This window comes from Haplochromis burtoni, unplaced genomic scaffold (assembly GCF_018398535.1).
Source record: "Haplochromis burtoni strain Fernald_Lab_line unplaced genomic scaffold, NCSU_Asbu1 Contig_23, whole genome shotgun sequence".
Lineage (NCBI taxonomy): Eukaryota > Metazoa > Chordata > Actinopteri > Cichliformes > Cichlidae > Haplochromis > Haplochromis burtoni.
The window spans coordinates 2843355-2861667 of NW_024582384.1; the positions used below are offsets into that span (position 1 = coordinate 2843355).

At 39.9% G+C, this 18313-nt stretch overlaps 1 protein-coding gene across 2 annotated transcripts in view; it reads left to right on the plus strand.

Moving 5' to 3' along the window:
• The window catches only part of si:dkeyp-72a4.1 (uncharacterized protein LOC100148058 homolog), a 113815-nt gene that overhangs the window by 45430 nt on the left and 50072 nt on the right, over nt 1-18313 (plus strand). The gene's annotated exons all lie outside the window — the stretch shown is intronic.

Sequence of the window (18313 nt, forward strand, 5' to 3'; positions counted from 1 at the left end):
TGATATAGGGTGTTGATGTCATTAGACCACACCCCTTCTCATTACAGAGATGCACATCACCTAATATGCTTAATTGGTAGTAGGCTTTCGAGCTTGGAGTAAGACAACATGCATGAAGAGGATGGTGTGGACAAAATACTCATTTGCCTAATAATTCTGCACTCCCTGTATGTGCTTTAATCAGTGTGTAACCTTTAAAGCTGGATTTTGTGTGTGTGTGTGTGTGTGTGTGTGTGTGTGTGTGTGTGTGTGTGTGTGTGTGTGCGCGCGCGTGTGCGTGTGCGTGTTTTGCACCTGTAGCATTTTCTAATCTTGATCCACATCACAACACTACAAACACTGTCACCGTCTATTTTTTGCTAAATTATTCATTGGCATAGGTCCCTACCTCTCTTGTCCTTGTGTGACACGAGCTCTAAACAAGCAGTGTGATGAATAAAAACTTCACTTTGATGAATAGGAATCTAACACAAATCAGAGAGCGGTCTCATCTCATCCTCAGACTGAATAGCGAGTGGCTGCCGCCTCTATTCTTTTGAACTCGTCGAGTTTTCTGCACAAACACCCATAAGAGCGAGAGCCTTCTTATGCTCCCACCAGAACAACTGAGCTTAATTTCATAGAGGTGAAAGTTTTAGCCTCAGAAGAGTTCTCAACTTTTGGTTCTTGGGCACATGCTGCCCTATTTTCCTCCTTTTTTCTTGCTGTAAGCTGTAACATTTAGATAGGATTAAGTAGAACCACATAACTGACCAAAGGCTGCTGAATGATTTATACAAGCCTTACAGCCCAAATACTGAATCATATGTGTTCTAAGTCCCTCAAGTCATTTTTCTTCACAGAGTGTCTAATTACAATTAGCTACTATTAACTAAAAGTGACAGTGTTCTTCACATTGTGCCACTTGACATTGGGCTGATTGGTATTTGATTATTTTGCCTTAAAATAAAAACCATCTGAAATATTGTGGAGATATAGCTCATCTTATTTTAGATCAGCTATATCTTTCTATATATTTTCTTAACCCATAGCTATATAAACTAGATAAACTCAAGTGCTGTATGTATAGAGATTAATGGCTCCATTTGGTTGAATTACTATGCTGAAAGGATTGAACAGAAACGATTGCAGTGTAGGTGCTGACTCATCCTGTTGCTGTACACTAACCTATTTCTGCAATAGAAATAGGTTCATGTACACTCAACGGCCACTTTGTACATCTGTTCATCTGCTTTGAAATGCAAATATAAAACCAGCCAATTGCATGCCAGCAACTCAGTGCATTTAGGCATGTAGACATGGTCAACACAAACTGCTGAATTGCAACTCGAGCATCATAATGAAAAATAAGGTGATTTAAGTGACTTTGAATCTGCCACGCTTGTTGGTGCCTGACGGGCTGGTCTGAGTATTTCAGAAACTGATGATCTACTGAAAGCATAGCTAGTGTGTGCAGAGAATGGTCCGGAAAAGAGAAAATATCCAGTGAGCACAGAATTTGCCTTGTTGATTCCAGAGGTCAGCTGACAGTTGCCAAACTGGTTCAACCTGAAAGGAAGACAACAGTAACCCAAATAACTACTCATTACAACCACAACCCTCACCCACCTCAAATTTCTTTATGTTTTTTTTGTTTTTTTTTTGGATCAAGACTTTCTTGTAATTTCTTTTTAAAGTGGTCTTGACCAATCAGCCTGTCTTAAGTGTACCCCGCCTCTCACTCTATGGTAGCTGGGTTATGCTCCATACACCCCCGTGACCCTGAATTGGATTAACAGAAGAGGTTGGATGGACAGATGGATGGATGATTCTCAAACAGCTGTTGTTTGTGCAAAAATATGGCATATCTCAGCATGGTGTGCAGTGAGTTCTTAAAAAATTGAAGAAGCTGGACAACTAGAGGGCAAGAGAGGAAGTGGCAGACTTAAAAATCTATCTACAGGAGATGAACAGCATCTGAAAGTCCTTAAGAACTAGGACAAATCCAGCAAAGACGTGACACCGAACATGAGAGAGGTGGCTCAAGTGCGATATGTGTAGATCATTAAGAAAAATCATTATGATGATGCAAAGTAGATTTAATCAAGCTAAACAGAACAGCAATATGATTAAATATGTAAAACGGTGAAAACTGAATTTGGTTCCTATTCAAATAAAATACACTTGCCAAGTTGAGGTTGTAATATTAAATATATAAGGAGTTTTACAAATGCAAAATTCCAACTTTAGGTTGAAAAACCCCTAATGAGAAAACATCTTTAAAACCACTGATCATACAAACATTTTTATAATTTTACTGTCATGTGTGGAAAGAAGGAGATTGGTAGTTATGTAGAGGCAATAATATTACACATAGTTCTGACACTTCTTGATTTTATTGGAATTTGAATGTTTGTAGGTCTTAAAGAAACGTTTAAAAACATTCAGTATGACTTTTTTAAATGGTGCAGGAACTCTGAACTTAAATGTGCTGTTTTGCGCCCACTCATAACTCCACAGTTATAAGCAAGTACTTTTTTCCAAAACTGATATTACAAACTTCTTGTTACTTTTTTAATGATGAGAGAAAATACATATAAAGTGTAATATTGATCAAAGTGGAAACACTACCAACACTCCCTCCACCCGTATCTCTCTCTCTCTCTCCGTGTGGAAACTGCTTCTTTCTCTCCTCCCTCCCATTCTGTGCTCTCTCTCTCTTTCTCTCTCTGCCTGCTCTCCAGAGAGGTTGCTCAGTCAGACAGATGTAACACAGCGGTGGAAGCCTGAGCTGAGCTGGCAGGCTGCAGGGGCCAGACCAGCGGCAGCAGCTCCGAATTGGGGGGGGAACGGCAGAGCAGAGACGGCACTGGCAGAGGAGATAAAACAGGACTTGCAGTTGTAGTTCCAGCGGTTGCAGCGGAGTTATCGAGTAAACTTTGCCTCAGGATATGGGTGTGTTGATCCGAGCGCTCATCGCTCTGTGAATTTAACATGGACACTGACACCAGCAATCTTCCAGAGGCACAGGATGGTAAGTGGGAGGAAAAAAGATGAGAAATGATGGAAGTGATACTTTAAGTGGAAAAAAGAAAGAAAGTTGAGGCACGTATGTAAAAGAGAGTTCGGTCACTTGCTTTTCCTGTCAGCTTTCTGTTATGACTAGGCTTTTCGCTTGGCTCTTGAGCTGTTGACTAGGGCCTCAGTGGTCAGTGATGAATAGGACTCCAGTCTATTCTTCTGAGTGAGGGGGTTAAGGGGTGAAGGGCGTTACATAGCAATGTGATGAAATGGGCTGCCTGCTAAAGACGCTACTTGTCTCAGCAGGATTTGCTTTTGGCTTTGTTGTATGTGAGCAAGTTCAAACCTCTGTGCTGTGCTGATTCTCTCTGGGATTTGCCTTCAGTTGTTGACTGCGTTTTGGTATGAGCTTCATGCAGCCGGAAGCTCTCTTCTCGGTCTTTGAATAGAATAATTAAACATGGAATATGTGAGGTCCGTGGGTGGACCAGTTAATTTTTTTGGTGTTTTTTTTTTTATCTCAAATGCACCGAGATATTTCAATCTGAATATTTGAAGGCTGTATAGTGGTTGTACCATGTGGGTGTTTGTGTTAAAAACACAGAGCAGTAGGAACAAATGAAAGCAGGAGACAGAGGGAAAGAGAAGGGGGGGCAGAAAGAGAAAGAGTTATGTACACAAATAAATCCAGGGGGATCGAAACGGCACTGTAGGCCACTCTTTCTCTCTCTTCCCCCTCATTTTCCACTGCCTTTTCTTTTCTTCCACCACTCCAAAATGTTAGAGCCTAAACTAGATAGTTAAAAAGAAAAGGGAGAAGGAAAAAAATTGGTGTGTTATTAACTGGGCCAGAAAAAACGATGTTTTGTCTTCATGACCAACGGGGAAGGACTCTGCTGTGCTGCTGATGAAGAATGCGGTTAACAGAATGAGTCAACAGAGAGCATATTTCCAAGAGACCATAGTTTCCCTTTGCCAGCATCTAAGCCACATTGCTTTATGCACTGGGCTGTCTGCCACGACAGAGAAGGAAAAGACAAAGAAAAGGGGGAAAGAAAACCGTTAGATGAAACTTTGGCATTTTCATCCATCCCTTGAGACGCAAAACTTCTGGTAAAAGTTGAACCCAAATAAGCGCGAACACTGAGCTCTATTTGTTCCCTCCCTCACCTTCACTATTGGGCTGTCTTGAGATAAAACGCCAGCTTCATTGCTCTAACATCAACTGTCTCCTCTCAACCGCACTCTCCTCACATTCCTTTCAAAAGGTTTAATATACAAGGAAAAGTTGGTGTAGGAAAGGCAATAATCTGATATCGTCCAATTACATTCTCACTTCAGGCTTGCAAGCTACAGGAAGAATTCACACTTCCCGAGGTTTGCAGGCTTCAGTTCATCTGTCTTGCACACACACTTTCACGCACACAACAAGTCTAAGAGTAGTATATTTATACAGTATAAGCTTATTATTTACATGTTGTACCCACTGCATTGCGTATTTTACATTTAAAGTAGATGTAGAGTCCTTGTCTGCAACTGGGTGATTGTTATGGGACTGATCTGTGACTGAATCTACCTGTTTCCCATTTCTGTTGGCAGAAAGCAGAGAAATGCTGATGCTATGTATTACTTTATGAAATAGCACTGGGTGGAAGTGGGACTGCTACCAGACAAGCTAATAAAAAGAGATCAATAGTCAGACCTATTACTGTTATATACATATATATGAAAAAATGCAACTCTTTTTTTTCCATGGATTTCATATTTGTAGTGTCATCCCGTGCTTAAATTTACCCCAGTAAAGTTTTTGACCTTTTCAGCACTAAAGAAACCACTCTCACTCTCAGCAGATGCTCCCCAGAGTTTCCATGTCGTTGCTTTGTCTCTGCCACCAGCTTATACTGAAGTCAGTATATACTTATTTCTTTTCAGGTGCCTTATATATCGGTCATGTTGAAAGTAAGTCTATGTATCTATCCTGTGACATGCCAGCACTGCAGAAATGCACATAGCCAAAGGGCTGTCACTTTCCTGTGTCCCTGTGTATTTATCTTCTACCAAGGGCAGCTGTCATAAAGGAGAGTAGCTTTTTAAATATAGACAAAAAACACATTTATCTGTCATGATATGATGGGATAAGTCATAATACTGCTCCCAATCAGGTCGGCACATCTTTTAATTATAACACAATGTAAAGCATATGAGTATAAAGCAGCCTTGCCGTTTTAGGCATCCAAATAAATACATGCACTGTGCTAGTTTATAGCAGGGGCATGCGGTGAGGAGTGGAGGTCTCAGGAAGGGAAGTAAAGAGAGGGAGAGTCCTTATCCATGGCCTTCATTGACATGTAAATAGGTCTGCATGTTTTGTCCTAGATGAGAAAGGTTGAACGCCTGCTCATGTACTGGAGGACAAAATACAGCTTTAACCTGTCTCACATTAGACGGGGAGACTGGACCAGCTGAGCTTTTTGATATTCCTGAAAAACAGTGGGTTTTCTCTTTGTTTTCCATTTTGACCCCATAGTCTGACTACCATTCTAAATATACCATCCAGAGCTGTGGTTTTATGGTTTAAAGTGCTGTGGGCTTTGTCATTAAAAATGCTTGGCTTTTAATAAAAGATTTATTCTTACTCCTATTGTCATGTGCTTAAACCTCGCTAGTAGACTGGAGCTGGGTGGTACAGCAGGAGCAAATTTAGGAACTGGGCTGTCAGCTTAACACTTGTAATCTGGTTTTAATAAATGAGACACTATCTTGAAAAAAGGCCAAAAACTGGTGGAAAGACAATATGCGGTCATTCTGTCCCACTTCCCAAAAGGGCTGTGTCAAAGTTTCAAGGACTCAAATTTAAGGTTGTGGGTAACGCTGTCCCAGAACACCGGACTTGCAGTAAACCTGCAGAGCTGTCACATAATTTTTCTCATGTGAATGATGAGAAAGTGGAGCTAGTGACTGAAACCTGACTGGAGAAACATCCTCCACTGATCAAAAGGAGGTAATTTAATTGAAAAATGTTGATGACTGCGGTGAAGTAAATTTTTTCTTGATGAGAGTTTGGGGTTTGGCGGGTGTTTTTGGTGGTGGTGGGTTCGCACCTTTAGAGTCATCATGGTATTGCACTTTAATCGACTTTCTCTTTGGTTTCACTGAACTAAACCAATGGCAGCTTCTACTTTTAAATACAGTTACTGTTGTGAACTAATTGAGTCTGATATAGCAAACTCATTTGAGCACAGTTGCTAATTGAAAAATCCAACAGTTATGGAAAAACATCAGCAATTTGTCATTTTCTTTTTCAGCTCTTGATGATCGTATATAACTAAATGATACACTTCAAGTGGGATCCTCTGGGGAATTTTATCACTGGAAATGCCACTACCCACACTATACAGACCTTATGTGACTTCATATTAAATTCAGTTCAACTGAATTGTATTCATATAGCACCACATCAAAACCAAAGTCACCTCAAGGTGCTTTATGTTGTAAGGTGCAGGCCCGGCCATTATTCCAAAAAAAACCCCAACAATCAGACGACCCCCTATGAGCTAACACTTGGAGACAGTGGGAAGGAAAAACTCACTTTTAACGGGAAGAAACCTCCAGCAGAACCAGGCTTAGGAAGGGGCAGCCGTCTGCTGCAACCATGTGCTTCACATAGTTGTAGCAGACTTGAGACAAGCTAGGTTTTTTCTAAACCTCAACTTTGACTGCTGTGGTTGTCCTTGTGCTTTATATGTTTCTCATGCTTATGCAGTAATGCCAAATAATATCATTGTATCTCACACGCTTCATCTGTGAGGCCTGGTAGAGATCATAATCTCACCCGCTGTTTTTGTGAAATTCGGTTGTGAAGCCTCAAGCCATTTTCTTACCCCTCCCTTAACGCTCCCAATTCAAGGGAGAGTTAGTTGTCAACATGTGTCCATTGTGAAAGGAGTACAATACGAGTCAATGAGTCAGTGAAGCTCACTTCACAACCAGAAGTCTTTTTGCAACCATTAGGTATGCCCTTTTATGCTGCCTATATTAGGTAATAGCGTTCTTTACCACCAACTTCTGCCTCGCTGATTCCATCCCACCAGTAGGGAATGATAATATTGTGACATAAATGATTCATTTTTATTACTTAATGATTATTAGAAGATTAAAAAAATCACATTTCTATATGGTACAAAATACAAATTACATCATAATAGTAGAGCTGGGCGATAGAACGATAACGATATGTATCGCGATATAATTTTTAGTCGATAGAGAAATTAAGCTATCGCGATAGACCTCGCCGCTCTTGTCCTCTTAAAAAGGTCAGCCAATCCAAACTAAGTAGCGCAGAGCCGAACCAATCACAGCCGCAGCGTCACGTCGCGTGACTTGTTACGTACAGCACAAGTGCCAAGCCGCACGTGTGTTTGTTTGGGAAACAGCCAGCGGGTAATGGAGGAAATGAGTGTGCCGACTAGAAAAATCAACCGAGCGTGACCGAAGAGAAAACAGATGATGGTTCCAACGCCGGAGAGATTGTCGAACGGAAGAGCCATAGAAGTTCCGTAGTGTGAAGGTATTTCGGCTATTTCAAGTCTGACAAAAAACAGAGTAGCGTGCACTGTAAATTGTGCCGAAAGCAAGTCTGGAAATACAATAAACTGGTGCATGCGTCACACTGTGCGCCACGTTATTGTTTCGGTGAAATGAATTTCTACAATACTGTTAATTCTACTCTCTGCAGTGTTTAAATGCTTACATATACACACAGTTACTGTCCGTCCACACATACGACTCGGTTCTGCTTCTATGCCCCAGCTTTGTTTACTTTTTCCCACCGAGGCTTCTAGACTTCTGATTGGCCAACATTTCTGCACGGTTAGGAATCTAGCGCCACCTGCTGCTTTGGCATGTTCATAGCAGCGTTTTCCTTCATTTCTGCCTTTATGTGTGGACGGGATTATTTTTTAAAACGAAAACGGAAAATCTCCGTTTTCAAAAATACCCGTGTACGTGTGGACGTAGCCTCAGTCTCTGACTGGAAGCGCTAATTCGTCATTCGGCTTTTGTCAGACTAAAGTAACTGTTAAAACTGTTTGAAAAGCTCAGCTATACAACAAGGAGAGATTGAGAATTTCCTTTTAGTTCTCAGTTTATTTGATATTGACAAAAGTTAGTCAGTTTTGTCTGTTCTTCTGTAAAACAAACTAAGATTTATTTTTAGAATTAATATTTTGTTTCTAAGTGGAATTGACAGTTTAGTCTGTTTCGTTTGTTCTATTTTGAAACTTAAACGCTTTAGCGGCTGCCTTTTGTGTAGTTTGCAATATTTGCCTTTATTTATCTGAAAAAGTCTCATGTTCCTTAAGTACATCTACCCTGTTGAACTTATTATGGGAAATAAATATTTAAATCAAAACAAGCTGCTGATTATTTCACATTTTACTTGTGAGCAACGGCACATTTAAATCTTACAAATATAGTTATTTGGCTTATATCGTGATAGATATCGTTATCGCCTGAAATGAAAAAAACATATCGTGATATGAAAAAATCTTATATCGCCCAGCTCTACATAATAGCAAATAAATAATTAATAATTAAACAATAATAATATTAAGAAGAAGAAGAATATTTATATCCTTATGTTTACAAGTATAATAATAAATGGTTTACCCTTTATTGTCATGGCAAATGATAAATGTTACAAATTATCCAGTGAAGTTACAAAGAGAGGCTTTAACGTTTAATACCATTACCCTTCTATTCAGATAAGAACAAAGACTATGTCACATTGTGTACAAATGTCAGCTTTGATTTCTGGATATTGAGAATTTAACATGATGACCTCATACTATAATTTAGGGCAGCCAAATCTATCGGACAGCCTGTCATTAAGAGCCAAAGTATAAACAAAGGAGCACCTCTTCAACCTGCCACTGGATTAGCTGGCAAGGAAAAGAATATCAGGAGCAGTTTTCAAATGACAGGCTGTGTGTTGTGGCAAAGGCGTTTCTTAACTAAAGAGCCTCTGATGTTATTTTGAAATTAAAACCAGGCATTAACTTCAAATATAGCCACAGTTGTCCACCTCTCATTGGTACTGGACTACATATGTATTTTTTTTTTTTAAAAAAGAAGAAAAAAAAGAATATAGCTTTGTAACTTAAGACCTTGCGTCATCCAGATTCAGATTGTATCTATTCGAGCTGATTGCATTTCACACTTGGATTTAAAATTCTCCACGAATGCATTTCAATTGACTGCTTATGATGGGATTCTGCTTCCACACTTAATAGTATATTTGACTTTTTCTGTGGGGAATAGTGTGAATGTTTCTGAAGTGAAAAAACCATCACACACATTTGTAGCCGTGCAGCCACACAAGAAGATTGCTGTGTGTATTTGCATAATTGCATAATGGATAGTACAACATAAAAAAAAAAGAAGGGAAAAAAACCGAGCAACAAAAGACCTTGAAACCACAGAGAAGGCTGAGTCTTCTGAGCTTGAAAGTTTTTCAAGCTGTCTGTATAAAACTTAACTAGGTGGTGCTTTGAAAGAAGTCAGTGTCATGTTTGCTGTATTTCTTGCAAAAGGGGACACACTGTTCCAACATTTTAGGTTTGAATACCAATAAAAAGATCCAATACCAATACCTGTCCTTTGTCATCGTAAATGAATAAGCTGTAATCCTCACTGTAAGGAAGAGAGAAGAGAGGAAGAGCCTAAATCTTGCTTTCCAAATACAGAAATACTAGTACTGTGCAATACTCCAAAATTTGGTATTGATCTGGTACCAAATAAACACATGGCCAGTATTGATCTGATACCAATACTGATACAGATACTTTTAGCCTAATTTTCATAGAGCGTTTTTAAACTATGTTTTTATTTAAAACAATTCAGTGGGCTACAAATTGAACATCGAGGATAGAAACAAAGTATCAATCTGATACCAATACCAGCTTTGGATTCAGTGCTATCGATATTTGGATCTAGCCACCTCTTCAATGATAGTGAAATACAAATACATTGTAGTATACACATTAACTTAGTTAATCTGTTTTTAAAATAATGCATAACCACAGCACCAAGATAGAGAAATGAATTGTTTTATTTGCATTTGTGTTAATTCTGCTCAGTGGGAGTCTTTATGCACTCCTTCCTTTCTTTCCTCTGCTCTCAGTTTCACTGCATGTGCACAGGGAGTGGAGCAAAAATAACAGTAATCAAGTTGAGGACAGCTCATTATGTTAGTGAAGTGCTGAGACTTAGATACAGGAAGTGAGGGAAAGACTTGGAGCAACACTATGAATGGAGCTGTTTGGTTATCGAACTCACTTGCTGACTGTTTGTGGTTATATCTGAAATTAATGGAAACTTGAAAAATATATATATGCATAAATGTAGAACGTGAAATACCTTCAGACTAGTGACCCACTACTGTTGGCTTTCTCATGCACTTCTGGTGACCGGCTGCTTGTTCAGTAAACTTAGTAAACAAAGCATAAATAAATAGATTGGCACCATAGATTGAGGATAATCTATTCATTACTCACCAATAACAGATCTAGCTGTTTGAGCTGGTACTGGACTGGTCGGTGCCTTCCTAGCTGTAAATGTGAATACTGTTGTACAAACAGAGCAGAGCAGTCAGGTGTCCTCTGTGCTTTTTGAGATGATGCTGCTAATAATTGTCCTAAAAGACAATTCCATTTTTTTTCACTACAATGAAATCCAAACTAATCACACGTTACAGCCGCCGTATGACTTTTATATGCACACCTTTTTTAAAAGTGTGATTTGCGATGCCGTGAGCAAGACGTTCAGCAGAAGACATGCCACAAACATTTGTTTCTTCTTCTGCTGCAGTGCACAGTTTGCCTCTTCATAGAATAGAACCACAGAGGACCATTTGGCAGATCTTTAACACTTGTATCCTCCCATTTGCTTTCTCTCTATCATGCTTGTTTTTAGACTGTTTAAGTCATTTTACATGTCATTAGTAACACCAAAGTAAAAATCTGTACGCTGATTCAAAATCATTACTGCGTCAGATATGCTCTGCAATCTCCCGGCCTTAAATGGCGTGTTTGTTGGTGGCTACAGGCTCAGTTAAAAAGTTCCACCTTTGTCTGAAGCAGAAACTAAAATTTGAGATCGCTTTCTCTAAGACGTTACACACAACAGGTGGTAGATGGACGCTAGAAGCACTCCATTTGGTTAATGTGAGTGAGGGCACCCTAATGACTGCTCTAGTCTTACATGGACATGGAAAGGTCAGGGCCGTGAGCCTCTAAAGTTCCTAAAAAGACCATCAGTGAAAAGAAGCTTTTATTTGGAATGTAAACAGCGGTAAAGGAATAGCTGCATAATATATATATATATATATATATATATATATAACTAGAGGTTAAGTGTTAACCAAACGTTTCAGAGTTATACACAGGAGATCACACATGAAAAGTTAATCAAACACTTAAACTAGTCTGGTGGTGTATATGGTGTATATAAATAACACTGTAAAAGCTGAGCGAAGCAATAACCTCAGAGAGCTGTCTTTTGGCCAGCAGCAACAGTGGCACGACTCCATCTGGCCCCATTTGTCAGAAAGCCTCCCTGATGGGATTCTGTCAGTCAACAGAGCACTGCAACCAGAGGGAAAGCAGAGCTTGTCTGAGACAACAGAGGGTTAAAAAAAAAAAGGGAAAATTGGAACGCTAATGTAGAAATCTAGATGATGCCTTTGCAGCGTGTTGTGTAGATGACAAGTGTGTTGGTGTGGTTCGTGCGTACACGTGTGTGCGAATCTGTGGCGTGTTTTGCTTTTGAAGTGTGTGATGTGTGTCTAAGATGAAGTGACTGCAAGGGCCAGGAACGGAGCCAAGTGCAGCCGTGAGCGCGTTACATGCTCACAACAAATTTATGTTGGTTGTATGCTTTTCATGTCTCTGTAAATCTTCTGTAAATGGAGCACACTGAGCAAAAGAGAAGCCGAGAGTGGCGAGGGAATGAGCCGAGGAAAGAGAAATGGAAAATACTGACTGAGTGACGGGAACAGTAACTGCTAAAGTAACAAGGAATGGCACACTTGGGCAACTCTCTCCCCCCCCCGTATAATCAAAGTAGGATTCTCAAATTTTTTCAGGTAAATTGATCTTAATTTGTGTTTATCCTTCCTTATTGTTTATTTGGTTTACTCAGTTACAGATTTGTCATGATCCACTGGAGCACGTGTTTCAGTGCCAGTGCTGGTGGGAAAATCTGATTATTTGAGCCTAAAATTAGACCTCTGGAGTAGCAGCAACATACAACTTAAGGTATTCGCTATAAATCCTTTGTTTTTATCTTTACATTCAAATCAAGTGAAGTGTCACATGCTGTAAACTGTATGTAAAAGATCTAAGAGCAATCACGGGGACATTAAAAAAAAGATACGTTATGACAACAGTAACAATGTCTGAGATAATCAGTGTATATGATAAGTTCTTGGGTAATTCAGTTAGTAATGTCTCAAGTATTCCAAAAGGTTAATGAGGTTCTCTTTATAATGTTGTTGAAGATTCTGTTATAAAAACTTTATGAATCTGTAAAGCTTCTTTTATAGTTCAGTTAAATTCAGATTCTTACAGCTCTCATTTGCCTTCTTGATAGTAATATACCATGTAAACTAAGTATACAAATAATAATAATGATTTGTAATATGTAATAGACTATAATTGGCTTTGGCTTTCTCATAGTGCTAACCCAATAGGTTCAATTTGTTCTGATTCGGTTTTTACAGCTCCTCTGCTTTGATAGTTTGAAGAAACAACACGGTAAAGAGGATTTTAGAATTTCATTCATTTTTCTTTTTCAGGAAAACAAAGGGTGGAAACGCACAACAGTAACTCAAGTGTTATTGCGCTGGCTGTAAAGTACTGCAAAATCACATTGCCTGTTTACAGTTACAGCACACAGCTGAGTAGTAGAGAAGTCTCAAAAGCTTTGGCATCTAGCTAGCGCTACAGAAGAGGAGCAGCACATGCTAACGGGAGATAAATTCAGATAGAAAACAAAAACATGCAAACAGCGAGAGATGTAGAAAGATATAAGAAAGAGAGGACGTGAATGGAAGATGAGAGATTATGTTCAAAGGTAAGGACTGCCCAGCGAGTAAAATTTTATAAACTGTAAACTAGGGCTGCCACGATTTGTCGACTAGTCACGATTATGTCGACTATCAAAATCGTCGACGACTGATTTAATAGTCGACGTGTCGTTTGAAGCTTTGTAAGATCGCAAAAGACGCAGGAATAATAGCAGGATTTAAGAGTGTAATAACGGACTGAAACAGAAGATGGCAGCACTGCATGTACAAGGATGCCAGCTGCCGTTAAACCCCGAAGAAGAAGAAGCAGCTGTGTCCCAGAATTCATAGCGCGGCCCAGGTTAGTTTCCAACAATGGCGGTAGCTAGTTAGTTTTAATATTACTCTTATTATTCTTTCTGGGTCACAAAATAAACGTTTAACATATTTTCAGGCAAGAATGTAGCTGTGTAAACCTCAAATATCGGCTCAGTCTATCAGGACACCACATATTTTCAAAAGCGCTCCGACGTTTTCGGATTAGTCAGTTTGTTGGTCAGTTTGAACTATTGTTTTAGGCTTTGCAGTGATTTCTGACAGATGCGGCCTTGCATCAAGAGTAAAAGACATCAATTGAAATCAAACATACAGCTCTCTGCTCAAACCTTGTTGAATGCAGTTTTCAAAATCCACAAAAAACAGTGAATATCAGTGTAGCAGCCCAGGCCAGCGGACCACAGCCTGTACAGGAAAATCTATTGGAACTCACAAAACCCTTTATTAACCCTGTGCCGATCTGATATTAGATGATTTAAAAAGCTGATATCGAAAAGCTGATATATTTGAAACCTAAAATGATCTCTCCAAGCTTTGTTGTATGTTCTTATTTATTATTTTCCCCTATTCTGCTGAGATCAGCTGGTTGTTGTGTTTGTGTGCCCAACAGTGAAGTTGTTTCACTTTCTGTCCCTCTGGTGGAAAAGCTACACACTCATAATATTGTTGAAGGATCTTTTCCCATCTGTTTTCTCCTTTTTTTCATTTGTATTTATCTTCTGTCATAAATGTCAATAGTGATAAATCAGAAAATACCTATTATCGGCCTCCCGATAAATCGGTTGGGATCTAGCTAACAATAGTGTCAGAAACAGTTGGGGGGAGATGATTGACTTTGCTACTAATCAAAGTGAGGTCTGGATGTTATATGGTATGTATGTTTAACTGCTGGTGCACAAGTTGCTCCAGTTGAAGCCTTTGTAGGAGTTGAATTCCCTTTGGTATTTTCCTGCAAAAAGCACTTGCTGGTAGGGCTGGGCCATATTATACCGTTCACGGTAATACCGGTATAATGTTAGGCAACGATAAGAAAATGAAATATCGCGATAGAATGGGAGTAAAACGCTCATGCGCAGTGCCTTTGTTTTCATACACACATGGCCGATTGTTGAGTGAAACAGATGAACCAGAATTGGTTTGTAAAAATGGTGCAACTTCAGTGATGTGGAACTGGTTTGGTGTTTGTCCGTCAGATACACGACAAAGCACATTTTTTTGCAGAACATGCAAGCGGCCGTCGTTATTGTCGTATTTGTCGGACTAAGATGCTCTTGAATCCGGGAGTAAACTGGGTCCTAAACTCTGTATTATTCAGGTCAAACGAACACTGCAGCATCACTGAGAGTTAAAAACTGTCTCAATTCTTTCATCTTTAATAAAACGATCAGCATTGCTGCTTTACCAGGTGTAACTATGAAGTTTAACTTCCAGGCATCCATGAAAACAAAATTTATTACATTTAACGGCGTTAGAAGTTAGCAGGAAGCTAGCGGAAGTTAGCTCGCTAGTTTCGCTAGTTACCTAAGCATGATATAGCATGTTCTGACAGAGATTTCTGGAAAAATTCAAACGTACAACTCTGCTATCACTTCCAACATAAATGAAGACAGGAAACAGCAGTGACGTTTGTAGGGTTACTGAAGTTGGGCTAGCTGGTATATAATGATGTGCTACGTGATCGCTAGCGACACAGCTATGTTAGCATAACATAAACAGTGAAGCTGGAGGACGAACACTAACACTTTTTCCACTTATAAAAGTTAACGTTAAAGTTCCTGATAGAGACAACTGCAATCGCATGGCAGGATGCTGTAAACGGACCAAACTTCAGTCAGGAGAACAACTGAGATAATCCATCCACAATACGAGGTTAGTCATTAATATACTGCAACAACATGGGAATAGAGCAGAATTCATTCATTAATAATAAATCAATGGTACAGAAGTGGAGGAAGCAAGAAGAATGAGTTTAATAAAGTTTGATTTATCTGACTGCTTTGTTTCGCTTAATGTGCCTTATAATCCCGTGCACCTTATGGTCCGAAAAATAGTACTGCACACTGCAGTTTAATGTTGCAAAGCACCTCTTTTTAACTTCAGTGGATATTATACATGGTTATGCTCAGAATATGTCAGCCCATTTCTACTGGAAATGCCTCTTGGTTAAACTTTCAGCAAGGAATTTGGATTTGCTCTGTTACATTTTTATAAAGCTTTAATGTACATAAAAACCAGCTTCTTGTTTAAGTGAAAATAAATGGAAGGTTGTCTTTTTGCGCTAGTAATGTTGTGGAGTTGTATTTTGTCTCGCATCAATTATATCGTCAGTTATATCGTTATCGCAAATTTTCAAATATATATCGTGATAAATATTTTTGGCCATATCGCCCTGCTCTACTTGCTGGCCCAGTGGACACGGTAGCAGCCTGACCCCACGTGTTCCACACAATTGCCTTTGTCCCTAAAATGGCAGATATTGGCATTCCTGGCCGTCCCACGTCCAGCTCTTCCTCCAGCTAAAAAAACACACACGTTGTCTCTTTTGTGCCGCTGTCGGCGAGAGGCAATCTTAACCCAGGCAAACTGATTTGAATTGATGTAAGCCGACTGCTTTGTGTGATAATTTTTCTCTTACTCAGCTTCCCGAAGAGAGTAATGTCGGTTTTGTTTATGCATTAAGTTGTGCCTCAGCATTTTTTTTTTAAAGTACCAGAGCGTCGAATGGAATATGCAATGACAGAAGTAATACTTAAGGCTCATCTCTCCTCTTTATTTTGTTTTTCTCCATTGTTGCAGCTATTTTCTTCAGTCTGTTTCAGCAGAATAATCCCTGTTGCTTTTCACTGTACTGCTGTGAACCCAACTTACACGTGGTGCTAAAAAAAAATGTCAAAAATCTATTCATAGACTAAACAAAGACGCAGGTTTAAACACGGTCTTCACTGTTTATGCCCATAGCTTTTTACAAGTTCCTAGACAGACACACACACACATGGGAACATAAACAGAGTGACAGGGGCTGAGGGATTAAGGAGACAGAAAGGGAGACAAACGGGAAGATAAGAGGAGAGGTGTGTCCAAGTTGTCAATAGGAGTGGACTTCAGTGCTTCACTTTTTGTCCCTGGGTAACTCTATAGCCTACATACCAAAGTACTCACTGTGTCATTTCACCCTTTGGGTTTCTGTCTTTCCCGTTTGTACTCTCACCCCCACCCCACCCCTCTCATTTCACCCCCTGGTTTTTCCCGTTTGTTGCCTGACGAGTGGGAGATTAGACCTCATCAAAACATGCTCTACTTAAACATGCAAGCTTTAGCTAGAATTTCTTGGATACTGAAAGCTTAAAACCTGCAAATGCCTGTGAGACATTGCATGTAGCTTGCAAAAGTGGGGGCAATATGGATAAAAAGCACCACTAATTGTCAAAAACTGCTTTGGAAATTTGGAATTCATTAAGCAGCAAAAAACAACAACAAAAAAAGTTACTACATGCCAAATGTGTCAAATAACTCATCAGCGTGCTTTTGTTCAGAACCAGCAAAGATGAGCTCAATGACATGAGGTCTTAGAGAGTTTTATCGTTGCACTGTGGAGGGCTAAGAAGGATGAAACATGTGAAAGTAATAGGCATATTTGTCACAGACTGCCCGGGCACCAGTGTACCAGACCAGTCAGCATCTTTCTGCATTTAGTGGAGCAAATATGCAGCAGTCTGTCATCACTGCATCCTAACCTGTTGACTTTAAAGTGTTTCTGTAATCCCGGGTGGCTTAGCTATTAATTTAACAGCAATTCAGTTGAGGAAACATCTTGTCACCGCAAATATGTGAAATCCTCAGCACAAATCGTTTTACCTCCCAACACAAAATAAACAAAATTATAGGTTTATTTTGCTGGGATACTGTAAAAAAAGAGAAAAAAGGAGCACAACCACAAATTTTGCACAGCATTCAGCAGCACAGAGGCGCTTTTGAAAGCCTCACATGATTTCTTTTTTCTTATTACACACCCCTAAGGCTTTAGTTAGTGTGACTAGATGTGGTGAGAGAAGAGTGAGGAAAGAAGGTAAAGTGGCCAGAAGAAGAAGTGTGAATATAAGGAGGGGGCTGGGAGTGGGAGTGGGGGGAATCTTCTGTTGTTTCTATGGACAAATGCCTGTCCAAGCACAAGAGCAGAAACATGAGAGTGCTGTTATTTAGTGGGGAAGGAGGGAGGGAGTTGTGGGTAGAGAGAGGGAAAATTTTTCAAAGTGGGGTTCTCATATTTATAGTGAGTTGTGCTGCGTTTAGTTTGGCTGTGCCGACTAGTTTCTGAAAAGTTTATCTCCTGCAGAGAGGAAACAGATTTGACTTATTTGTAGATGTAAATGTATGCCATATGTGTTGGGAGTGGCTTTTATGCAATGTACAGATTTCTTGCCTGAACGATGCTTCAATATGGAAAAATATGACTTTTCCTGTGCATCCGACAGGGTAAAAAGTGTTGTTGTCATTATCGTCACCATCATCAGCAACACCTTTGCTGAGGTTTGCTGAGTGCCCAGCCAAACTTCAGCTAATGCTTTAAAGCTGGAGTGTGGTAGTGAGGCCCGGCCTGGCCCCGTGGTTTTTTGGTCAGCCACAACAAGGCCTCTGATTGGTTGGAGGTGGGGTAGGAATTTGGCTCTCCGAGCTCTAAACTCCACCTCCTCCTCCTCCTTCCCAGCCCCGGGTGTTGAGGCACAGCGGCATTCCCTGTGCACCAGTGTGTGCGCACACTTAAACATTTCCATGTCACTTGCTTTCCCCTATGAAAGGGAGCTTCAGAGCAGGGAGTTACAGATATTTCAAGGAAAGTGAGAATAGGTGACAAAAGAAAGAGTACTCTCCTGCCCTGCGATTATGTGTGTGTGTGTGTGTGTGTGTGTGTGTGTG